General features: G+C 34.9%; 3 pseudogenes; 2 read left to right on the top strand and 1 right to left on the bottom strand.

The window, feature by feature from the left end:
- LOC119570954 lies at positions 1-26,424 on the top strand (annotated as a pseudogene).
- Positions 2,566-2,941, bottom strand: LOC119570952 (annotated as a pseudogene).
- LOC119570953 lies at positions 3,161-3,646 on the top strand (annotated as a pseudogene).

Here is a 26,424-nt window from a genome sequence, read left to right as displayed (position 1 = left end):
AAGGCTTGCAATGGATTTGGCCATAGCCATTGCTTCAGATAATCAACTTGGAATCCAACATGGCGTCAAGGAGGCCGCGTTACACGACCTCACAAGTGCCGTATCTCCGGCAATATTTACCCAGCAGAAATAGGCGGGATTAAGCCACACTCTCGCAGCCACACGCGACTCGGCCAGCTCCCGCTCGCTCTCCTATAAATTGACGTCTTGAGCGTGAGCGCGTTTCATATCTATTTAGATACAAACTCGCAAAATGGCACGTACCAAGCAGACTGCACGTAAGTCTACCGGAGGCAAGGCCCCCCGCAAGCAGTTGGCCACCAAGGCAGCACGTAAGTCTGCCCCTGCTACCGGAGGTGTCAAGAAGCCCCATCGTTACAGGCCTGGAACCGTTGCCCTCCGGTGAGAATCCGTCGTTTTACCCAGAAGAGACCGCACTGAAGCTCCTCTTACCTTCCCGCAAGCTATGCCCTTCCAGGCTCACTCCGTTCGCGAGATGCCCAGGACTTCAAGACTGACCTCCCTTCCAGTCTATGCTGTCATGGCTCTGCAGGAGCTCCGTAGGACTTAATGTCGGCCTCTTGAGAGACACAACACTGTGCGCTATCCACGCCAAAAGACGCACAATCATTGCCTGAAAGGAAATCCAACTGTCGCCGTTATCCGGTGAGAGCAGCGCCTAAGGTTCTGATTGCATACCTGCAACACAAAACATATCCTCGGCCTTTCAGGGCTAAAATTAATTCTCAGAGAGATGAAATAACAGACAAGTATCAATGGCTTGTCATGTAACAGACGTGCAATGAATAATATAATAGTGATAAGATTATGTAATAAACGCTATATAATGTTGATAGCACATATAATACAATGTAAACACTGCTACGCACACACATACCAGCTCTCTTCATATATATATATATATACATACAACATATATATTGTATATATTACACATACACTATCTCTAGTCTCTATTGTATATATATCATAATGTGTATTATATATAATAACTATAATTCATTTCTATATAAATACTATAATATCATATCTATTATACTATATATATATATATATATATATATATATATCATATATAATACATATACCTATAATACACACATATATATATACACCACATAACACTACTTACTATATATATAATGTATACATAATATATATAACATATATACATGTATACATAATATTGTATATATATACACACACACACATACACTTCCTCTCTCTCATTGTATATATATCCTATTGTGTATATATATGTATATATAGACAGACACACACACACACACACACACACACACACACAACACCACACACACACACACACCATAACATATATATATATTGTATATAATATACTGTATATATATTATATATACACATACACACACACACTCTCTCTCTCTCTCTCATTATACGGATATTATATTTGGTATATATGTATATATATGTATATTATATTATATATATATTATATAGTAATATATATATATATTATATATATTGTTTGAAAATACTGTATATATACACACTCTCCTCTCTCATTGTATATATATTATATATATTGTGTGTGTGTGTGGTGTATACTGTATATATATATACACACACACTTCTCTCTCCTCATTATATGTATATTATATTGTATATATAATATATATATAAATACTAGTATATATATATACATACACACACACACATACACCTCTCTCATTCCTATATCATATACATATATATACATATATATACCTATACACACACACAATATATATATATAATATATATATATATATATATATATATAATATATATATATTGCAATCAAGACCACACTAACACTAAACATTATCTTATGACTCACTTGAGTAACAGAATAAACAAATGCCATGATCCAAGGTCTATCTAACTAAATAAATAAATAAATATACCAGGAGTAGGAGGAGTAGTTGTAGTAGTAGTAGTAGTAGGCCCTAGTGAACTACTATCCTGATTTGCACATTCCTTGAATAGGCGGGAAATGTGTTTTTCTTTCTAATACCATTGATATGGATAGTGTCATTATTCTTATTGAGACTATGATTATCACAATGTTGGTAAGAATAAATGAACTTATAGGACAGTAATGGTAATGGTACTAGTAGTATGATTATCACAAATGTTGATAATAATAAACATGTAGGACAGTAATGGTAGTAGTTAGTACTATAATTATCACAATGTTGGTAATAATAAATAAACTTATAGGACAGTAATGGTAGTGGTAGTAATAGGAGTATAATTAATTATCACAATGTTGGCAATAATTACATGAACTTCTAGAACAGAATGGTAGTGGGGGGGCAGCAGTAGTAGCAGTAGTAGTAGTAGTAGTATTAGTAGTAGGTAGTAGTAGTACTAATACTACTACTAGTAGTACTAGTACTAGCGGGGAAAGGTAGTGGTGGCAATTGGGTTACTAACGTCATTGTATATCTGCTTTATCACGTCTGTGGCTCCTAAAGGAGCCGATGTTGTTCTAGAGGCAAGTAAATCATGCAACCTAGAGATTTACTTGGAAGAAGTGTACTTGGTGACGGCCTTAGTTCCCTTTCACTTAACGGCGTGCTTAGCCAGTTCTCCGGCAGCAACAACCGGGACAGCGGTCTAAATTTCTCCCGGCTGGTGATGGTGGAACGCTTGTTGTAGTGTGCAAGGCGGGAAGCCTCAGCTGCAATGCGTTCAAAATGTCATTCACGAAAGAGGTTCATGATAGACATGGCCTTGGAGGAGATACCAGTGTCAGGGTGGACCTGCTTGAGCACCTTGTAGATGTAGATGTGTAGCTCTCCTTCCTCCTGCGCTTCTTCTTCTTATCACCTTGGTGATAGACTTTTGGGCCTTACCGGCCTTTTTGGGCAGCCTTTCCGGAAGTTTTGGGTGGCATGATGTCAATCGTACTTACGGCACGAAGAATGAAGCTCCCCACTCACTTTTCCTTTTATTGTTCGACGCGCATGCCAGCCTCCGCGTAAGGACCACGGACTACTGGCTCATCTGAGGTCCGTTCCACATGCCAGCCGTCGCAATCTGACTCAGTCAACCGGGGCCGCTATAAAAGCTAAGCTCGACAAACAGCGATAAGGTTTATAAAGTACCTAAAAGCAAACATCATGTCTGGTCGTGGTAAGGGTGGTAAGGTAAAGGGCAAGTCAAAGTCCCGCTCCAGCAGGGCCGGCCTTCAGTTCCCTGTTGGCAGAATTCACCGCCTTCTGCGTAAGGGCAACTACGCCGAGCGTGTGGGAGCTGGTGCCCCCGTGTACCTGGCTGCCGTCATGGAATACCTGGCCGCTGAGGTCCTGGAATTGGCAGGTAACGCCGCTCGTGACAACAAGAAGACCCGTATCATCCCCCGTCACTTGCAGCTTGCCATCCGTAACGATGAAGAGCTCAACAAGCTGCTGTCTGGCGTCACCATTGCCAGGGTGGTGTTCTGCCTAACATCCAGGCTGTGCTCCTCCCCAAGAAGACCGAGAAGAAATAAACATTTTTCTTGGTTGTCCCATCTCAACATCGGCTCCTTTAGGAGCCACAGCATCTTCCTAATGAGAAAATTGACAAATCTATTATAATAATAAATGCCATACTCATAACACACACCCATACATTTTGTATTTATGACTTGATATTAGTAGCAATAAATGTACATCTATTCATATACGATTACAGACACAAACGCATCATGTTTAAGAACAAATGGATTACATTAAGTTAGAGACGAAACACATTCAATTGATTTCACACATCAAACATACATACATACATACATATATAACATACAATCACAAGACCCCATAACCATTACATTTTGGGTATATGTAAAGGCCACTGTAAGGCAATTTGTTGCACACATGTCTTACCTGACTACACCTCATACATCTACATGTATACTTGTGTCAAGATCTCTATATATACACACACATACATATACATATAACATATATGTATGTGTATATATACACATATATATGAAAAAATGTATACACATTATTTTTTATATATGACTACATATATCACACACAATTTTGTATGTAGTATTTTATATATATATTTTTTAAAATATATATAGAAGATGAGAGGATAGAGGGTAGGGAAAAAGAAGATGAAGGGGTAGAAGAGGATAGAAAAAATAGAAGAAGAAGAGCAGAGAGTAAGAAGTAGAATGGGAAGAGGAAACTTAAATCGTAAAGGATAAGCGAAGGAGATAGAGAGAGAGGATGGTATAGGTTGGAAACGAAGAGAGAGATACGAAGGGAATTGGGTAGAGAAGTAAGAGAGAGGAGTATAAGGGATAAAAAAGAAAGTATTGAGAGGAAAGGAATGGGAGATGAATGAGGGAGGAAGGGATAGTAGGAGAAAGGGAAAGGGAAGATGATTAGAAGGGGATATTGGGTAATGAGATTTAGTGAATGATATATACATGGGAGGAAGGGGAATAATGGGGAGTTAGAAGGTATTAGGGAAGAGAGTTAGGGGATAGGGAAAGAGAGGGAAGGGAAGAGGAGAGTAAGGTAAAAAAAAAAAAAAAAGGAGGAAAGATTAAGGGAATGGGAGTAGAATGGGAGTTAGGGGAGAGGAAGGGATAGGGGAGAGGATAGGGAAGTTAGGATAGATAAGGGTAATGAGGAGGATAGGGAAGGGGATGGGGGGGGGGGGTGTAGGGGGGGGGGGGATAAAGGGAGGGGGGGGGGGGGGGGGGGGGGGGGGGGGGGCGGGGGATGAGGGTAGGTTAGGAATGGAACAAGGTATTAGGGAGGGAAAGAGTTATAGTAAGGGATAGGGTATAGGGAAGGGAAAGGAGTAAGAAGGGAAGAATAGGGAGAGGAAGGATATGGGAGAGAAGAGAAGGGAAAGGAGGGAAGGGAAAGGAGGTAAGGGAAGAGAGTTAGAAGGAAAGGGGAGAGAGAAGAGAAGGGGATGAGAAGGATTAGGGGTAGAGTAAGGGATAAGGAGAGAAGGGAAGAGGAGGGTAAGGGAATGAGGGAATGGTGAGCGGAGGGAAGGGTAGAGTAGGAGAGTAGGGAAGAGGAGAGAAAAGGATAGGGAAGGGAAGGTGGGAGAGTAGGAGAGAGTAGGAGATAATGAGGGGAAGGGAAGGATATGGAGGTTTGAATAGATAGGGAAGAGGAGGGAAGGGTAAGAGTGAGGAAGGAAGTAGGATTGAGTAAGGGTAAGGGGAGAGGAAAGGGATAGGGGAGAGAAGGGATAGGAGGAGAGTAAGGGCAGTAGGAGAGAAGGTAAAGGAGGGAAGGATGTTCAGGGGAGGGTTAATGGGAGTAGTAAGGGGGGGTGGGAAGGGAAGTAGAGACGAGAGAGGGAAGATACGATAAGATTAAGGGAAGAGGAGAAGAGAGGGAAGGTGAATGGGTAGAGGAGGGTTAAAGAGAGAGAAGGAAGGGAAGGGAAAGGAAGAGAGAGTAAGTGGAAGTATGAGGGTAGGGAAGGGATGGGAGTATATTAAGGAAGGGGAAGAGGAGTGGATAGGGGAAGAGGCAGGGATTAGTGAGAGAGAGAAGGAAGGGAAGAAGGAAGGGGATAGAAAGGGAAGGGAGGTAGTAAGGTAAAGAGTAGTAGAATGGCAGAGGAGGGAAGGGAAGGGGGAGGGTAATGGTGAGGAGGGATGGAGAGGAGTTTAGAAGGTAATGAGGAAGAAGGTAATGGAGAGGGAAGGGAAGTAGTAGAAGGGAGGATGAGGGGACTCGGAAGGCAATTGAGAGGAGGTCATGATAACACACAGGAAGGGTAAGAGGATGGAGGGAAGATGGAGTAGTAACGTGAATGGGAGAGTAAGTTAAGGGGGAGTAGAAGGGAATGGTATAGAAGGGAAGAGGAGTTAGTAATGTAATAGATTGACAGGAAGGTGACGGTAATGGGGCAGGCTGGAAGTGTAAGTTATTATATAGTACGTAGGGTATTTGCAATTGAATACGGTGAAGATTATGGAAGGGAGATGGGAGAGGATGTGAATAGAGTAGTGATTGTTAATAGGAGAGAGGGAATTGAATGTATATTTTATATTTATTGACTATGATATATTAATAGGAGAGTAAGTTACATTTAATTGTAATTTGAGATGATGTAAGTATGTATAGAAAGGTAAGATAAGATGGGTTTATGTATAGTTATAGTTAATTAAGTAGTATAATAGTCATTATAGATAGTGTGTATTTATAGGTGAATTTATATAGGGTATACATAAAGTAATAGAATAGTAAATGTTACAGTATTTGAATATTATGTTATGGAAGTGCAATGGAATTTGAGATGATGAGAAGAGTAATATATCTGGCAGAGTAAGCTTATTTAGATATTATTTATATTTCATTGTTATATTTTATGGTAACTTAGATTAAATTTGAGTATATAGAAGGTAGTAGGTGTTTTTTTTGACATTAGTATTTAATTGGTAATTTAATTGATTTATGGAGTTAATATGAGAGAAATGAAGTTAAGTTAGAAGGGAACAGTGGTTAATGTGATATTATAGAGTATTTATGTAAGTGAAGGGTAATGTTATTATGAGTTTTTAATTTAATGATTATAAGTGTTTGTTGTTTTTTGTTTTTGTGTAATATAAGTTTATGAGGATATAGTGTAGGCAGTAGGTGAAGTGTATATGGAGTAAATTAAAGAATTATTTTTAGTAAAGGTAGGTAATAGTATGGTAATGGACGGAAGTAGTTAGGTTGATCATATGATAGAAAGTATAGTAATAGGTAGGACGGAGAGGAGGAGGGAAGGAATTGGTAGAGGTCCTATTAAGATAATAGAAGGGAACAGGAGGCAAGGGGATTATGATATTATGCGGATTGGAGGGCAGGGATGGGAGATGAGGAAAAGAGAGTAGAGGGAAGATAATATTAGGAACATGAGGAAGGGGAGAGGATAGAGGAGGATGGAAGTGAAGGAGATGGGAGATGATGGAAAGATAGAAGGGAAGAGTAAGGATGAGGGGAGTTATGAGGAAGGATGGGAAGGGAAGAGACAGTAAGGAAGTAGTTAAAGAGGGGGAGAGGAGGGAAAGGAGGAAGGGAGGGAAGAGAGTGAAAGGTAGAGAAGAGGAGAAGATAGGGAGGAGTAGGAGGAAGGGAAGAGGAGAAACTGAAGAGAAGTAAAGGGAACTAGGAAGGAAGGGAGAGGATAGAGGAGGAGGAAGGAAGGTGAATGGAGTATGTAGGGAATAGATTAGTAGTAGGGAGGAGGAGGGAAGATGATTATGAGGAAGAGAGAGAAGGGAAGAGTAAGAGGAGGGAGGAGAGAGGGAAGAGTAGGGAAGAGGAGAAGAATTAAATAATAGGTGTGTAGTATGTTAGAGGGATAGATAAGGAAGTTAGGAATGAAGTAGAGTAAAGTTGATGGAAAGAAGGGAGAAGGATTGATTTAATTGTGAGATTATTTTTTACTTATCTGCGCGCGTCAACTAGCTAAGTTTCATTAACGTTATTATTCAAATAGAAATATTATGTGTTTAAAACTTTAATTAGTCCTATCACTAATATCTTACAAAATATACAATAATATAATTATAAAATCAGAAGCATAAATATTATGCTCAAGGGAGTAGGAGGGAAAGGACAGAGAGGGATCGAAATGAGAGGAGGGTAAGAGGGATAGAGAGGAGGGAAGAGAAGGGTAGATGAAGGAAGAAGTAGGGAGAGGAGAGGAGAGCAGGTAGAGGTAGTTAGGAATGTAGAGGAGATAGGAGATTAAGTAGAGGAAGAGGATTATGGACAGAGTACCCCTACAACACACTCCTTGTTCTCACCTACACTGACTGTAAACAGCATCAGAACAAATATGATTCATACCTCATAGTAACTACTTATTAACTGCGGCTCTTTTTTTACTTATCCTGATCATCATGCAGAGGATACTTCTTCTGGTTCGAATGATTTGGCGCGGTTGTGACGATCAGTGTTGGGGAATGGGTGCGATACGAAGCGGTGGGATACAGCGCCATGACACTCACGACCACGTTTTTTGCTTTCATTATTCGTATAAATGATAAGAGACAGAACAGTATAGGAAAGAGAGAGAACGCACACAGGAGCAGACAAGACACAGAGTTTAGAGAGAGAGGAGAGAAGAGAAGAGAGAGGAGGAGAGATGAGAGTTAGAGAGAAGAGGAGTAGAGAGTGAGAGAGAGAGTAGAGAGAGACTATACAAAGGACACAGCCAGTTAGAAGAGAGAAAGATGAAACTGAGTTACGAAAGACTCAGACAGTAAGACACACAGACAGAGCATAGAGTATAGGCGAGACTAAGACACAGGACATTAGAAAGAGAGAGAAACCAGAGACAAAGACACAGAACAGGGGAAGATAAGACAACACTTAGAGCTAGACGGCATAGATGATAGAGTGCGAGACGAAGACAACAGACATAGAACGAGAGAGAGACACGAGTACAAAGATCGATGCAGACAAAAAAAGAGAGAAAGACACAGACAGAATTAAGAACGACAATCATAGCTATGACATGATAGAGAAGATTTGGCGATACACAGACATAGAAGAGAGGAGAGGTACAAAGGCTAGTAAACAGACACAGACATAGGAATAGAGAGTAGAGGAGAGAGAGAGTTAGGAGAGAGAGAGTAGTACGTATTAGTTAGTTTTAGAGTTAGAGTAGAGAGAGAGAGAGGAGAGAGAGAGAAAAGAGGAAAGAGGCGAGACAAAGAGCTACAGACTGAGGAAGAGTAGGACAGTAAACAAGTATATCAGAGAGAGTAGTTAGAGAGAGTAGATAGAGAGAGTAGATTAGAGTAGAGTAGTTAGAGAGAGATGTTAGAGAGAGTAGAGAGAGAGAGTTAGAGAGTAGTGAGGGAAAGACACAGACAGCAGTCCCAACAAATTGATCGAAGACAAGAGGGAATAATTAATGAAGAACTTGAGTCACAGGTGCGTAGGATTAAAAGTAAGAAAGGATGGGGAAAACATATATTAAGATATTTATGAAGCGATACGAAAAAGTAAGAAGGTCGATGTAATAGCCATGCATGGAAATGCTTAGCTTTCATAAATGGAAAGGGAGGAGGCACAGTACTCGGAATATAGAAATTAATCCATTATTATGGCTATAATTAAGTATTTATAGAGTACAAATGCACTGTGTACTTATCTTAACTGTAAGCTAAAGATTCCATCATCCATGGTAAGACTGCGTTTCAATGTAGTTTATTTTTCTTATTTTTCTGCCCGTTCGGATGGTGGCCACTAAATTGATTAAACGCACAGCAACACAGAGTAGACCCACTCCGCCAGACCATCCAACTGTGGAAATGATAAGCAGGACTAGGGCGTATGGGGAACGCGGACTGGATGGATGGATGGATGGGTAGGGGCACCGGGGGGGGGAGGGGGGGGGTCCGTGACTAGTCCGAAAGAGGCGCCCCTGTATTGCTGCAACGGGAGCGAATCTTGACGCTCATTGGCTGCGAACGAAAAGAAAAACTCGATTGTCATTCCGGCTGGCGGAGGCAGACACTAACTTAGACGCTCCATTGGCTGTTGTCAGTAGAGACAAAGCTGGTACGCGAGACAATATTTTCTAAAAAACAAAATGCTTTTGATGGAAATACTTATTAACATGATTATTATACTAAACAGTAATTAACCTAAAATGATCAAACATGACTGTTTTAATAATGTCATATGAAATATGAAACCATTCATTAAGGATAGTCAAAATAAACTCAGATGGAACGGAGAAATAATCGATAGAACTATATAAGTGAATAATATTGATATTAAAATTCAACCTTATTACCGTAAATAAAAATTGACGTAAAACCACAAAAAAGAGCGAGATAATTGTGAGAAAAAACAAAAGGATTATCGCATTAACGATTCAAAATGAGATATCGGCCTATAAACAGTCGCATGATACGGATACACTATCTACTTACATAAATACTAACTACTAATCATAAATAATAACAATAACCATAACAGATAACCATAACAATGAACAATAAAAAACAACAACAACAAACAACGATGTAATAATTATGGGATGATGATAATTAATAGACCATCATAATAATAATAATAATAATAATAATAATATAATAATAATGATAATAATAATAATAATAATAATAATGAATAATAAGAATCATAATACTAATAATATATGTATAATAATATATTAGGATAATAATATAATAATTACATTAATAATCATAATTATATAATTAATAATAATAATATAACATAATATATAATCCAATATTATTAGTATATATTGATTAATATTGGACACCGTGATTGTTACTAATACTTACTATTATATATAATTATTATTAATAATAATAATTAGTTATTAATTAATATAATAATATCTTAATATTATTTAGTAATAAAAATAAACTTTCAAACTCATAAAAGAGCGAGAAGAGATAGTGCAGTCAACTAGCAGCCTGGCCTAAACGGTCACATGATTAACGCCGCTAAATCCTGGTGGCGAGAAGAGAGATATACAGAGAACAGCGATGTAACGGTTAAGGAGAGATACGGATGGCTTACGGCCGGCATTCACCAACGGCCACATGATAACGCATGCAAATCTTCGTCCTTTTTCGCGTGTGGCAATGGATAATAGAAATAATAGTAAGTAAGAAAAATAACAATAAGAGACGAGAAGAAATATTAATAATAAGTCATATTTAATAGTATTTATAATAACTAGACAACTACAATACTAATAATTAATAATAATATAATCATAATATATAATACTAATACTAATTACTAATACTAATACTAATATAATAATTAATTAATGAATAATAATAGTAAATAATACTAGATAGATACTCATTATGAATATTATTATTAAGATACTTACTATCTAAAATAATAATAATAATTAATAATAATAAAAATCATCATAAAATATAATAAATTGGCAATAAACACTACTACTTACTAGCTACTTACTACTACTACTACTACTATCTACTTACTAGCTTAAGGCGAATAGTATAATAAAAATTATTATCAAATAATTAATATAATAGTAATAATAACTAATAATTATCATAAATAATCATAATAATAAAATAATTATAAAAATAATAATCATAATAATATCGTAATATATAATTATCAATGATTATAAGTAATAAAAATAATAATTATTAATTATATTGTTAATAATTTATTATTTATATTATATTAAATTGATAATAATAAATATTTACTTAATAGTATTACTCACTAGTAATAATATAAAAAATAGAAAAACTATAATAATAACAATATAATAATAATAGTAATAATAATAGTAATATAATGGTTAATTAATAATAGTAATAATAATAATAATAATAGATAATAATAATAATAATAATAATAAATAATTAGAATAATTAAAAATAATAAAATAAGAATAGCGAATAATAGTAATAGAGATAATATAATCATATAATCATATAATAATAAATCATCATACTATAATCGTATTTTTATTATCAATATTAATAGTCGAATAATATATTAGTTATTACTTATATTGTTAGATCTAATGATTATTATTTATATGCATTATTAAATATAATAATAAATAGCTATTAATTGTAATTGAGCTATAATAGTATATAGATATCATAAAAATAAAATAATAACATATAATAATCATAATAGATAATAATAAATAATGATAATAATAATAATAATACTCATGAATATGAATAATAATACTTAATGATAGGATGATGTTGATTAATTAAAATACAAATGATAAATAAGATTAAAATAATTGTATATTAGAATAATAATAATAATAAATAATATGAATGAATAATTAATAATAAGAATATTATATAATAGAATAATAATGTTATATATATAATAATAATTAATAATAATATTAATAATGCGTATTATTATTAATCAATATTATAGTATAATAATTATTAATATTAATACTATTGTTATATAGATATATATTATTCATATTATGATTAATATAAATTAATATATTATTAATACTATTAGTATAAAAATAAATTTCAAAATCAAAAAAGAGCGAGAAAGAGCTATTATATGCAGTCACTATGCATCCCTGGCCTACAACGTTCACTATGATAACGCACTCCGCGCAATCCTGGTGCGAGGAGAGAGATAACAGAGATTGCACTCAGTAACGGTTTAGGGTAGATATACGGATGGCTAAACGGCCGGCCATTCACAAACAGGCCACGTGATAACGCTGATGCAATCTTTGTCCTTTTGCACACTGGGGGTAGGGAATAATACTAGCTGGCTAGCTACTTTACTACTACTAATAGCAACAATAAGGTTAACAGTAACAATAAGATAGTGACAGTAACAATACAATAACAATATACACAAGACAATAAACAATAACAATAGTGCAATAGCAACAGCAACAGCAACTCGCAACAGCACAGCAAACAGCAATGAAAATAGCAATAGCAACAGCAATAACAATGCTAATAGCGAATAACAATAATAATAATAATATAGATTGGGTAATTAGAATACGATCATTATACTACTTATATAAAAGCAATTTTAATAATAATATAATCATTAATAATAGCGAATAAGAATAACAATAACAATATTAATATTAATAATAACTATTAATAGTAAGCAGTAAGTATAATGATGATTTTTAACAATAATGATTATAAAAATTTATAAAAATAGGTAAAATAATAAAAAATGATTGTACCATTGATATCACTTATATTATAATGTCTATATAGCAGACACAGCCACACCTAAACACTAAACACCCACACACACACACACACACACACATAGAATCACACACACACCACCAACAACACACACCACACACACACTATCACAGCAAATATATTAATTAATAGAAAAAAAAAAAAGGAAAAAAGAGAAAAAGACTCCATGGCGCCAACGCTGGCCTGGAGTTAATCAAACAACGGTTACACTATATGACCTCAATGTTATTAGTTTGGCTACCTAACACCGAAGCCCTTTTCTGATTCCTGCCGTCCCATCCCGTTATCCACAGTACGAGGTATATTGGAAATTTTCACAGCGCTTACTCCTATCCCCCCTCAAAGGATTAAACAATAGAGAAATAAATAGAAAATAAGAAAAGGAAATTCAGCTAGAGAGAGAGAGTAGTTCGAGGACGTAGAGAGAGAGTAGAGTTTTATAGATAGGAGAGAGATTAGAGAGAGAGTAGAGTTGTAGAGAGAGTGAAAGGGGAGAGTAGTTAAGGCGTAGAAGAGGAAAAGAGTGGAGTCGTCCCGGGGGTGCCAAGGGGTATATATAGACAGGAATATTACACGAATATTTATAACAAAACAATAATTAACCTAAATAAGATCTACCATGGCTTCGTTGTAGATCAGATGTCAAAGAAATGTGTGATCTATCCTCATAATAAATCTAGATGAAACGTAGGAAATATTCGAAAAGAATATAGCAGGAATACTACTGATAAATCAGTATTATTGACTGTTAATCAAATTTCACGAAAACTCTAAGAAGAGGGCGAGATAATCTGGGAAACGAAGAGATAGGCACGGTAACTGCTTTCGTGGGAGTATAGTGCGATGCTACAACGGCCACATGATATACACAGCGCCAATGTTTGTCCTCAGTGCGAGGAGTAGAGATAGTAGTGAGGCTACAGATAAGCAGTGCTGGGAAATAACGGATGGCTTACCGGCCTGGCATTTCACTAATAGCCACAATGATCACGCATGCATATTTTGTCCGCTATTGGAGCCGTAACGCAATAAAAACGATACTCACTACTGACTACTACTGACTATCTATTGAAAATATATATATTAATAATATAAAAATATTGATAGACAAATAAGAATAAGAATAATATAATGATGATGGATGATGATGATGATGATGATGATGCTGATAGATGATGATGATGATAATAATTAATATATAGATAAATATAATAATAATCAATAAATATAATAATAATAATAATAATGATAATAAATCCACTATAATTAATTACTGAAATAAATAATAATAATAATAATAATACTAATGAAAATTTAATAATAATAATAATAATAATAATAATAATAATAATAATAATAATAATGATATATAATAAAAATTGATAATGAGATGATGTATGTGAGTGATAGATGGTGATGAATGATGGATGATGGTGATATGGTTAGGGTTTACTGATGATGTGATGATGATGGTGATGATGATGATGATGAGATATAATAGATACACACAACAACACCAACAACAATAATATATAATGAAAGTAATAATAATAATAAATAATAATATATATGAAATAATAATAGATAATAATAAGAGATATTAATATAATAATAATAATAAATAATAATTAATAATAATAATAATAACAATAATAAGATAATAATAATAATAATGAAAATCTTGAAAATAATAGAAAATACTGATAATGAATACTAACTAGTATCTCCTAATTAGACTGGTGGAATAATTAACATAACATAACTATATAATCGATTATAATATATAAATAATATACTACTAATAATAAAAATTATATTACTAATGAATTAAAATAATATAAAGATAATCATTAGTAATAATAATTAAAATAATATTATTATTTAAATGGACGATAATCAATAATTATACTACTACTACAAGTAATAACAATAATAATAATTATTAATTGTAGCATAATTATTCTTTGCAAGATTATAATAATCAAAGATTCAAACTTACATAATAATATTTTGATAAACATACCTAAAAAAATATAATATGTAAGAGATATTATACTAGTAAGATAATGGCGCACTCTATATACACACACACACACACACAGACGAACCCCACAGCACACACATATTATTAATAGATATATATATAACGTATATAGTATATATAATATATTCTATAGGTATATATACAAGATATATAATAGTATGATATATATATATATATATATATATATGTATATATATATATATATTATATATATATATATATATTGATATATATATTATATATTAATATAATCTATATATATATATATATGATATATATATGATTATAATTATAAATATATACAGTACTATATATATTACTAATATATATGTGTTCTATATATATATTTATTTTATTTATATTCATATTACGTATCTTTAATCTACTATATTATAGCTGAAATCCATCTCTCTATCTCTTTCTCTCTCTCTCTTCTCTCTCTCTCTCATCTCTCTTATAAATATATATTATATTATTATATTATTATTATATATATTATATATTATATATTTATATATGACTATATATATATAGTCTGTGTGTATGTTGTTGTTACCTAAACATAATTATATATATTTATAGAAATACTACTATAATATAGTATGTATGCAAATAACATAATATGATAGTATGAAGACACAATAATATTATTGTTAACTGAGAAGATACACTAATCGATATGTATGAAATACGACATAATTATATATGTATGAAATCCACATATATAATATATGTATGAAATCGTACATAAATATATGTGGTATAGATACACATAATATATATATGTATGAATGCCTACATATAGAATTATTTATGCTATTACATACACATCATATATTATATGTATGAAATAGCACTAGAATATATAGTGTGTGGAAATGCCTACAGATATATAGGTGTGAATAGCATGCATGCATGTAATTTACAGGTATTTCAAAGCATATCAAATGATTAGTATTTACACATAAATAATATCTTTATGTTATTCAGCACATAATTATATACATATATTTAACATCAATATCTATATATATATATATATATATATATAATAATATATATTACTATGATATAATATATATATATATATATAGGTATGTTTTTCAATCATATAAAAATTATAAGGCTTATGGAATATACACAAGGATATGATCATATGTTTGTATTATATTTCATTACCTTGACTCTTATCCCAACTAAAGAATAAACGGATAACAAAAGAATGCGGACGCAAAGTATAGCTGAGGGTATTTGTTTTGTGACATTAAATGCTCTCAAACGTTACTTGTTCACTGTTGAGCCCGGCGTAACTGGTCGCGGCCTGCTGAGGCCCATGCCCGTTCATACTAGTCTTGTACCTATTGTGAAATTGTAGATGATAATACTAAGAAAAAAAAATTATATATATATGACGTATAATATTCTATTTATTATAGTTAATATATTATATGATCTAAGTATATATAAGCGAGATATAGGATATAAATATGTATATTGATATATGTAATGATCCTATAATATATATAATAACGAAATTATATCATGTATATGTATTACACCGAAGAATATAATAAATATATATAATATATATTTATGTATTACTATATATATATAATATTATATAATATATTAGTATATCTTATATATATATGTATGATAAGTATATATAATTATATATGTATATTATAAGTATTAATAGAATATACCATACATATTAATAGTTTTTTATACATACCTATATACAGATATATATATATTGTCTCTATAATCTTATATATATATAAGGTATTAACTTAATATGAATTAATACATATAATATTATAGTATAGGTCGCAATACATCTCTATGTATTATATATATCTATCTATATTCATAGTTATTCAAAGCTATGTATATATGTGTGTGTGTGTGTTATATTGCCTATGTATTAGCAAATCAATATTTTATACATACATATATACATTATATAAATAACTATATATACCTATTATATAATATTATATGTATATGATATAATATATATATATATATATATATATATTATGTTTGTTTGTGTGTGTGGTGTGTAGGTGTGTGTGTTTGTGTTTGTGTAGTGTGTGTGTATGTGGTGTGTGTTGTGTGTGTGTGTGTGTGTGTGTGTGCGTGTGGTGTGTGTGATAGTCATCTATATTATTAGACATAATATATCTACCCACACACACCATCACATCAACACACACACACTATCACACACACACACACACACCACGCACACAAACACCCACAACAGCACATTCACACACACACAGCACACCATATATATATATATTGATATACACACACATACACACACTATATATTATACCACACACCCACACACAAACGATCCGACACAACACACACACGACACCAACACACAATCTAGCATCTACACCACACACATCACACTACACATGCACAATGCACACACATACACACAACACACACACACACGACACACAAACAACCACCACATCAATTATTATATATAATATATGATATAATATTGATAGTATATAATATTATATATAGATATACCTAGAATATATGATGTATAGTACTCTTATATATGAATGTATACACACACATCAAACACACACACACACCGACCACACACATTATATATATTATATATATATATATATAGTATCATATAAGAAATAAATATATTCATTATAAATCTAATCTACTATCTATCTATCTATATATACACATGCACAGACACACACACACATGCACACACACAGCACACACATCTCCCACACAGCTACACCACTACACCACACACACACATGCACGCACGCTTGCGCACCACAAACGCACGCATGCAACACAAAGACACACACACACACACACACTACATTAAATATAACATATACATACATATAGTATTATATCTATCTATTAGTATATTATTATATATATATAGTAGATATGATATATATGATATGTAATATCATAATCTATGTATCTAATCTGTATCTATTTCTATATCTTATCCTTATATCTATATCTATATCTTAATATCTATATCTATATATATAATATTATATATATATGATATATATATATATCTAAGTATATATATATAGAATATTATATCATATATATGATATATGATTATATTTATATAACATATCATATAGAAAATATGTGTATATTATGTATAAAAATAATAATATGATCGCACGCATGGCCACCACTATACTGCAAAATAGTATGCAAACATGATTAGGATAGATAAGAATGGGCGTCTAGGATAAGATACAGGATAATGACAGGATAGGATAGGAAAAAGGATAGGAATAGGGGGTAGATAGGGTATGGTTTCGGTCGGTTTTCGGTTCGGTTCGTTTTTAGTTAGATTACGTTATAGCTATGTTAGGGTTGAAACGTGTAGAGATACGCACGCAAGCTGACATATAAAATCCTACCTATACATATAACATACTAAGATAGGATCGATAGGATATGTATAGAAATAGGTTAGTTTTTTAGGTTGGCTTATTTGTGTTTTAAGGATGCATAAGTGTAAACATCACATAAAGTCGATGATCACATACATATTTCCAGAAAATGGAGCAGGATATGGATAGGATAGGAAAGGATAGGTCAGAGTTCGGTTAGGTTAGGTTGAGGTCCTAGGTTATGTAGGTTAGGTTAATTACGTTAAGCTTATGTTAGGGTTTGAAACGTGTAAATAATACTACGCAAGCCTACATACTTATTACATACATATAAAGCATAGCAAGGATAGGATTAGGAATGGATAGAATAGGTTCTATTTTAGGTTTCTATTTTTATTTTAGGTTGCATAAGTGTAAACATCATACAGGCTGTACACATACATATTTACAAGATATAGACTTAAGGATCGGATGAAATAGATATGATTATGGAAAGGATTAGGTGAGGTAGGTTTTAGGTAGGTGGCTATGTTAGGTTTAGGTTAGGATTAGATTACGTTTAAGCTATTTTAGGGTTGATAACGTGTAAAATACAGCGCAAGTCATACATATGCATACATAGCATATAAACATACAAGGATATGTATAGATAGGGATAAGATTAGGTCTAGTTGAGGTTTGTCTTAAGTTTATTTTAGGTGCATATAGTGTAAAGACATACAATACAGGTATGTGAAACATACATTTTTTGACAAGTACTAGGGACGAGGATAGTATGAATGGGATAGGTACGGGATGAGGAATAGGTGTCTGATAGGATAGGTTAGTTAGTTAGGCTAGGTTAGGTATTTTATGTTAGTATTATAGTTTAAAGCTATGTTAAGAGTTCAAACCTGTAAAATCCTACGCAGGCTTATACATATCATACATATAACATTCGAATAGATAGGATAGTATAGGGGATTATGAATACGGGATATTTTATTTTTTTAGGTTTTTGCTTATTTTTAGTTTTTTGGTTGCATAGTGTAAACATACATACAGGGTATGTACGACATACATATTTACTAGGATAGAATAGGATAAAAGTAGGATAGGATAGGGATTGAGAATAGGATAGGATGAGATATGATAGGTATTAGGTTTAAGTTTGGGCTAGTGAGTTATGTCTTTAGTTACATACATACATACATTACATACATACATACATTAATACATACATACATTAATACGACTACATTACACTAGCCTACATACAGGGCTATACAGACATAACATACATAGCTTACATACGTACATGAGGAAACTGACAAGGGCTAGAGATAGATATGTGCTAGATTAGGTTTGGTTTGGCTTGGTTTTAGTTTAGGTCGCAACAGTGTAACTCATACTATACTAGGTCTCTACACATATCGATATTATGACAAGTATGCGATAGAATAGGTCAAGTTTTATAATAGGTAACTATACGATATAAGGCATATATATAAATTAGATACTATTCATATATATTATATAATATATATAATATATATATATATCGTATATTATACATTACGTAAACACACACACATAGGGTACATACATACATACTACACTACACATACACATACGTATACACTATATACATACTATACATACTATGCTACATACATCTCACACGTCCCTTACTTAATAGATGCATTCATTAAACATATATATACACACTTTAATATCCTCCTCGTATTTATCCTCCATATCGTAAATTGTGTGGGGTATGAACTCGAGGGGTCAACACACTCTGTCGGAGGCGCGGTCGGCGTGGGCCGACATTTTGCCCTGTATATTCGTTATTAGACTATGGAAGTAGGTACTTTATGATTTGCTAGGAGCTCCCTTGCATCTGCCTTCATACTGCAACGTGAACTGGTGAGGGTCGCCTTCGCAGGCTGTCGGCCGAAGCGCAGGGCAGCTAACATTTTATCCCCGCGAGTGAGGAGGTGGCCCGAAAAACGGTGTTGTGTTGCCACGGATCCGCTGCTATATCTTTTTTATTATTAGGTCATTATTATTATTATTATTATTATTATTATTATTATTATTATTATTAGATATTATTATTATTATTATTTATTATCTATATTATTATATATATTTTTTGTATTCTCTGGCATCAGTGTCCCTCTGACTCAAATAATCATATTCACCAGGTGGAATTGAAATCTTTTTATTTGTGACCATTTACGATGGTATTTCTGTATTTTAATCTTCTATCACTTAATTCCCGTAAACACCGATAAATCCAAGTCGTTATAATGACTTTTCTAATACTTTAACTCTATTTACCCTTATTGTTGTTACCTTTCATAAGTTTATACAGTGTTTTTTTTTAAATATGAAAAGTGTTATTTTTTTCTTATTTTAGTGAATACACTTATTATATAAATCATTATCTACTCGTGAATTTTGCGCGTAAGAACTGACGCCAGTGAGCTAACAAGTCTCTATAGCGTGTTTGCTATGTCAACATAACTATGCTGTTCACAATGTTCCTATCCAGTTCTGTGGTTTGGTGTGTATGATTAACATATATGTACGTTTGTGTGTGTGTATGGGTGTATATTATTTAAACATGCGCCATATTATACTATATTATGTATATATATCTGTCCTGTCCGTCTCTCTCTACTATATGTTTTTTTATATCAGGTGTGGTGATAGGTGTACAGAAATCGCGATAAATTATGGCCATTCGAGGTGGTAAACAACTGTTTGAATGATCCTATGTGTATCCATAGACCTCTGTATATCCTATCGGCTTCATTTAATAATTAACTACCAGATATGTGGTCATAGGTATGGATATACACAATACAACCATAAATATAAGGTAAGAGGTATGCACATTGAGTCCACCAGGCATTACTTCAATTGTATGAGTGTGGTATGCATAGCATAGATCTATATGTTTTATCATAGATAGATCGATCGGATCGATAGAGAGCTCGCTAGCTAGCCTGGCTATAAAATGTATTATATACAGAGGAATGAGAGAGTACCATGGCAGGTAAGTTCTCTTTATTGCTATCACTTATGTCAATAAGAAAAGCTACTGAATTAGAGGTTTTCATAAGTATATAATTCCTAGTAATATATTGACAATAGTTTATGTATTTGTATCCTTCGCTGGGTAAAGTGAAAAGGGGATACCAAATTAGAAAATCCACGAATGAAATATTGTATTGAATGGGCTTTTTTAGAAAGAATAATATATAAGTAAGTGACAACAACTAAAATACGGCATTATGGACGATTAATACGTATATATATATTGATATCATAAATAAAAAATACATAAAAGCAGCGATACAATCTATTGAAAAAGTTTCCTACATGCGCCCTTATTTGATCGTTCACGATGATGGACCCCCTTTAATTTAATCGACACTTATATAATCTAGTTTGCCTGTTGTTGTGAATATCGTTAAAAAAACATTAAGTTTTATTTGAATGCTAGTACAGTAATATTTTCTTATATGATTGGCTAGGCTATACACTGATGTTTTCCCAAAAAGTGTTCCCGATGTTTAACGGCTGTTAACCCGACGCATTCATCATTGTTGGTACTTGAATCTGTCTTGCCGTCAAACTAGTCCCTTGCAACACGAGGCAGTTCGTGGTAGTGTATTGGTTTTATGCGTGGTTATAGGCCAATATTGGTGTGTGACATTTGTGCATATTGAGGAGTCAATTTTCCCTGTGGTATTGTCGGCGCGCTTGAGCGTTTGAGGTCTCCCCTAAGACAAAGAGCAAAGTAAAGTAAATTGGAATGAAATGGATTGGATTGATTTGATTTTGATTTTTTTTTTTTTTTTTTTTTTTTTTTTTTTTTTTTTTTTGGGGGGGGGGGGGGGCGGGTAGATAGTTGTTTTGCATTTTGTTTTTTGCTGCTTTTTGTGGGGGGGTTTGATTTTGAATATAATAGCTTTGCTCTCTCTCTCTCTCTCCCCCCCCCAAACGCTCTCGCCCCCCTCCTACCTATTCTTGAATTTTTGATGGCTTGTGTGATGGTTGTGTGTCCCGTGGTCTTAGTGCTACATGTATAATTAAGTTAGTTAGTGGAGTTGGTAGTTTTATCCGTTCATGTGCACATTTTGTGAATATGTTGAGTATGTGGATGTGTGGATGGGGTGAGCGATGTGATGTGTGGATAGATTTGATGTGTGATTGTAATGTATGGTTGAGTATGGCTGGTTATGGCGATGGGATTGATTATGCGGGGGCAGTGTGTGAATGTGTTTGTATGACTGAGTGTGAGTGGTGTGTGTGTGATGTATATGTGCTTGTGTGGATGATGAAATGGTGCATGTGCTTGTTGGTGAGATGAGTGGTGTGTGTGAATGGGCTTGTGTGAATGAGTGTAGTGGTGAATGGCTTGTGTGGTATGCGTGAGTGTAGTGTGATGTGCTTGTGTATATGAGTGAGTGTGTGTGTAATGTGCTTGTTGAAATGAAGTAGTGTGTGTGGAATTGCTTGTGTGAGTGACGAGCATGTGTAAATTATGTTGATTGTGAGGATGTGGCTCGTATGAGCGATTGAGTATGCTAGTGTGTGAATGAGTGAGTGTGTGGATTTGTGTTTGAGTGTAGGAATGTATATATGACATAATGTCATGGTGTCGCCGCATACGTATAATGGTATGTTGATTGTGGGAAAGGGTTGAAGGTGTAAGTGGTGCTTTGTGTTCGCCTTCCTCGCCTTATGATGCGGTGGGAAGAATGAATGAATATGAATGATATTGAGTGCTTGCTGGTAAAAGTTGGTGTTGCAATCATGTTGCTTATTGTGTAATTTCTTGTTTCGTTTGTATGTCGAACAACTGTTTAGCGATCTTGTGGGCATGATTGTAAGTTTGTGTGCTGTGCTGTGTGTGTGTGTGTGTGTCTTTCGTGCCTCGAAGAGGTTCGGCATTCAGTTCATTCGTTTGTGTTTGGTGTGTTTGCCTTATCTGTGTTTGTAGGTGGGAAATATGAATTGAATAGCATTTTAAGCGTGTCATTGTGAGTTATATAAGCCTGCTTTTTTTAGGTTTTTTTTTGGTTTACCTTCTCAATGTTGGTTTACATGATCTATACATACACACACACAGCCTAGCCTAGCTCTAGCCAGACTCGAATGTTGGCCTACAATTATGCATCTATGTATGTATGTCTGCTATTATGTTATGTAATGTATGTATGTCTACTTGTTTGGTTATTGTTAGTATAGGTGGTAGGTAGGTAGAGTTATCTTATTTTATCTATCTTACAGACTTGTAGTGTTCTGTACTAGTGTCTGTGGTGATAGCGAAGGAGTAGCTTGCATTAATTGTTTGATCTTGCTTTGTGTCTTTTCTCCCTTCCTGCTGTGTGATGCGTCTTTTTCTTCGTTCCTCTGGTGGATCTTTCTCCTTTCGTCGTTGTGTCTTTCTGTAGCAGCGGCTAGCGATCTCGTATAGCATCCATTGCTGACGCTGTGGTTCAAACCCCTCTCCCTCCGTGTCTCTTCTTTCACACAAGGGGCTGGGTAAATTTAGAGGCAAACTCAAACACACCTGCTGCATGCTGATATACAGCTTGAGGCAGCACACACGTGTCTAAACACCCTTAGAGGATAGATAGCCTTAACCTTGTGGCTGACAGTACGCTTTTTCAATATTACTGCCCATGCTACTCCAGTCGGCACCTAAAATGAACGTCAGGGCTCATTTATCACAACACTGACTGATAAGTTATTTACTCTTTTCTTCTCAGCATAGACTGCCTGCTGTATTACATGGATGCGATGAATTATGACGCACACTCAAGACAATAGAGCTGAGGAAGGAAAAATGCTGATGCGAAACAAAATACGAGGAGAATAATGTTTGCAGTTTCAAATGAATATTTCCGTCTCACTCAAGGCAAAAGCATGACTACTCAAATAATAAAATTAAGACTTGCCTCAACACTTCCTCACAGCAGTATTACCGAGACTATGTTTACGACAGGTTGTTTGTTTGTGTGTGTGTGTGTGCGTTTGTTTGTTTGTTTGTTTTTCTTTGCTATTGCTTGCTTTCTTGGCTTGCTTGCTTATGCATGGATGTTGGTTTATGCAAGACTTGCATTAATCCCTAATACTTACTCTAACCATACACACTTTAATGACTATATCAAATCTTCAGCTTTAGTATGATAATGATAACAAAAGCAGAAAAAACAGTATTGTAATCGCAACACTGGGGACTCCTGTTTACCTAACATGTTAGGCGTACCTGATTTGTTTGGTGTGTGTGTTTGTTTGTTGCTTGCTTGCTTGATGCATGATGTTGGTATCAAATTATCAATAATATTAGCTCTAACCTATGCGACACGTTTAATGACCTATCATCAGCTTACAAGCTTAATATAGATAAGGATTTAATATTCTCATTCAATGTAACCAATAACACAACAACACAAGACAAAACAATATTTGTTAATCGCAACACTGGGGGAGCTCATGTTTACCAACATGTTACACCACTGATTGTTTTTTGCTTGCTGGCTTGTTTAATGCAGGAATTGGTTATCCAGCTTAAATTATAACTAAATAATGGTACTTATAACCATACACACGCTTTTACATGTTTAATAGTGATAATAATAATAATAATAATACTAATAACAACATAGTGGTGCTAAAGGGAAAAACAGTATTTGCACTGGGGACGATCCGCCCAGTTTGTTTAGGGGATTATTTTTGGGTTTGTTTTTGACCGGCGTAAACGAACAAGCAGGATAGCTGTCAAATAATCTCCTCTTTATAGAGCTATTTGTGGTACCTAAGGATAGGTCCACGGTTTTTGGTTTGTGGTGGGGGTTGTTTGTTTTGGTGGTGTAGATAGTTGAAGACCAGGTGAAAACGTTTAACTCTCCGAAACCGTACAGGGTGCGTCCCTGGCGCTTAGGGGCTACTAGCGTTACGTCCATGGCGGTGACGGTCTTCCTGCTTGGCGTGCATCGTTGGTTAGGTGACGGCGTCACGGATCACGTTCTCGAGGAACTACCTTGAGGACGTACCTACTGGTTTTTCTTCGAGTATGAGACCAGTAGTTTATACGCTTGGAACACCGTGCCATCGGGCGTAGCAAGACGAACGGATTGCAGGCTTGGTGATAACCCTGGATGTTATCACGCAACACCTGGCGGATGACGCTTGGCGCCACCCTTGTACGAGGCCTCAGCTTTCTGCCCTTAGCCTCGTCTGTCATGTGAGTACGGCATTTCTTGGCTCCGAGTCCAGCCAGATCAAATTCGTGGCCGAGAGCGCGTTAACTAGCCGCGGGCCCTCGTCTGCGTGCGCGAGGCGCCCACTCAGCTTGGGCTCTCATCTTAACTGACGGCAGGCTCTGGCAAATACATTACCTCTGCTTAAGCCCTTGTTATGCCGGATCAAGGCTCACGCACACGAGGCTTGTCAATGGATTTGGCCATAGCCATTGCTTCAGTTATAATCAACTTGGGAATACAACATGGCGTCACAGGAGCCGGCGTTACAGACCTGGCAGCTAGTGCCGTATCTGCCGGTTCAATATTTACCGCAGGCAGAAATAGGCGGGATGTAAGCCACACTCTCGCAGCCTACTACGCGACTCCGGGCAGCTCCCGGCTCGCTCCATTCCGCTTATACATTGATCTTCTTGTAGCGTGAGCGCGTTTCATATTATTTAGATATCTATACTCGCGAAAATGGCACTGTACCAGCAACTGCACGTAAGTCTAACCTGAGGCAAGCCGCTCCCGCAAGCAGTTAGGCTCACCAAGGCTAGCTACGTAAGTCTGCGCCACTGCTTTACGCGGGAGGTGTCAAGAGAAGCCCCCATCGTTACTAGGCCTGGAACGCGTTGCCGCTCCGTGAGATTCCTTCGTTACCAGTAGAAGAGCACTGAGCTCCTTCTATCCGCGAAGCTGCGGCCTTCCAGCGTCTCGTTCGCAGAGATGCCCAGGACTTTCAGACTGACCTCGCGCTTCCAGTCCTCTGCTGTCATGGCTCTGGCAGGAAGCATTCCGAGGCTTTTACGCTGTCGGCCGCTCTTTGAGGACTACCACCTGTGCGCTATCCACGCCTATGAAAGAGTCACAATCATGCCTTGTAAGGACATCCTTAACTTGCTTCGCCGTATCCGCGGGTAG

The sequence above is a fragment of the Penaeus monodon genome, unplaced genomic scaffold (genome assembly GCF_015228065.2).
Source record: "Penaeus monodon isolate SGIC_2016 unplaced genomic scaffold, NSTDA_Pmon_1 PmonScaffold_457, whole genome shotgun sequence".
Classification (NCBI taxonomy): domain Eukaryota; kingdom Metazoa; phylum Arthropoda; class Malacostraca; order Decapoda; family Penaeidae; genus Penaeus; species Penaeus monodon.
The sequence above is the reverse complement of the archived record's forward strand: the minus strand, read 5'-3'. Positions and strand labels throughout refer to the sequence as shown.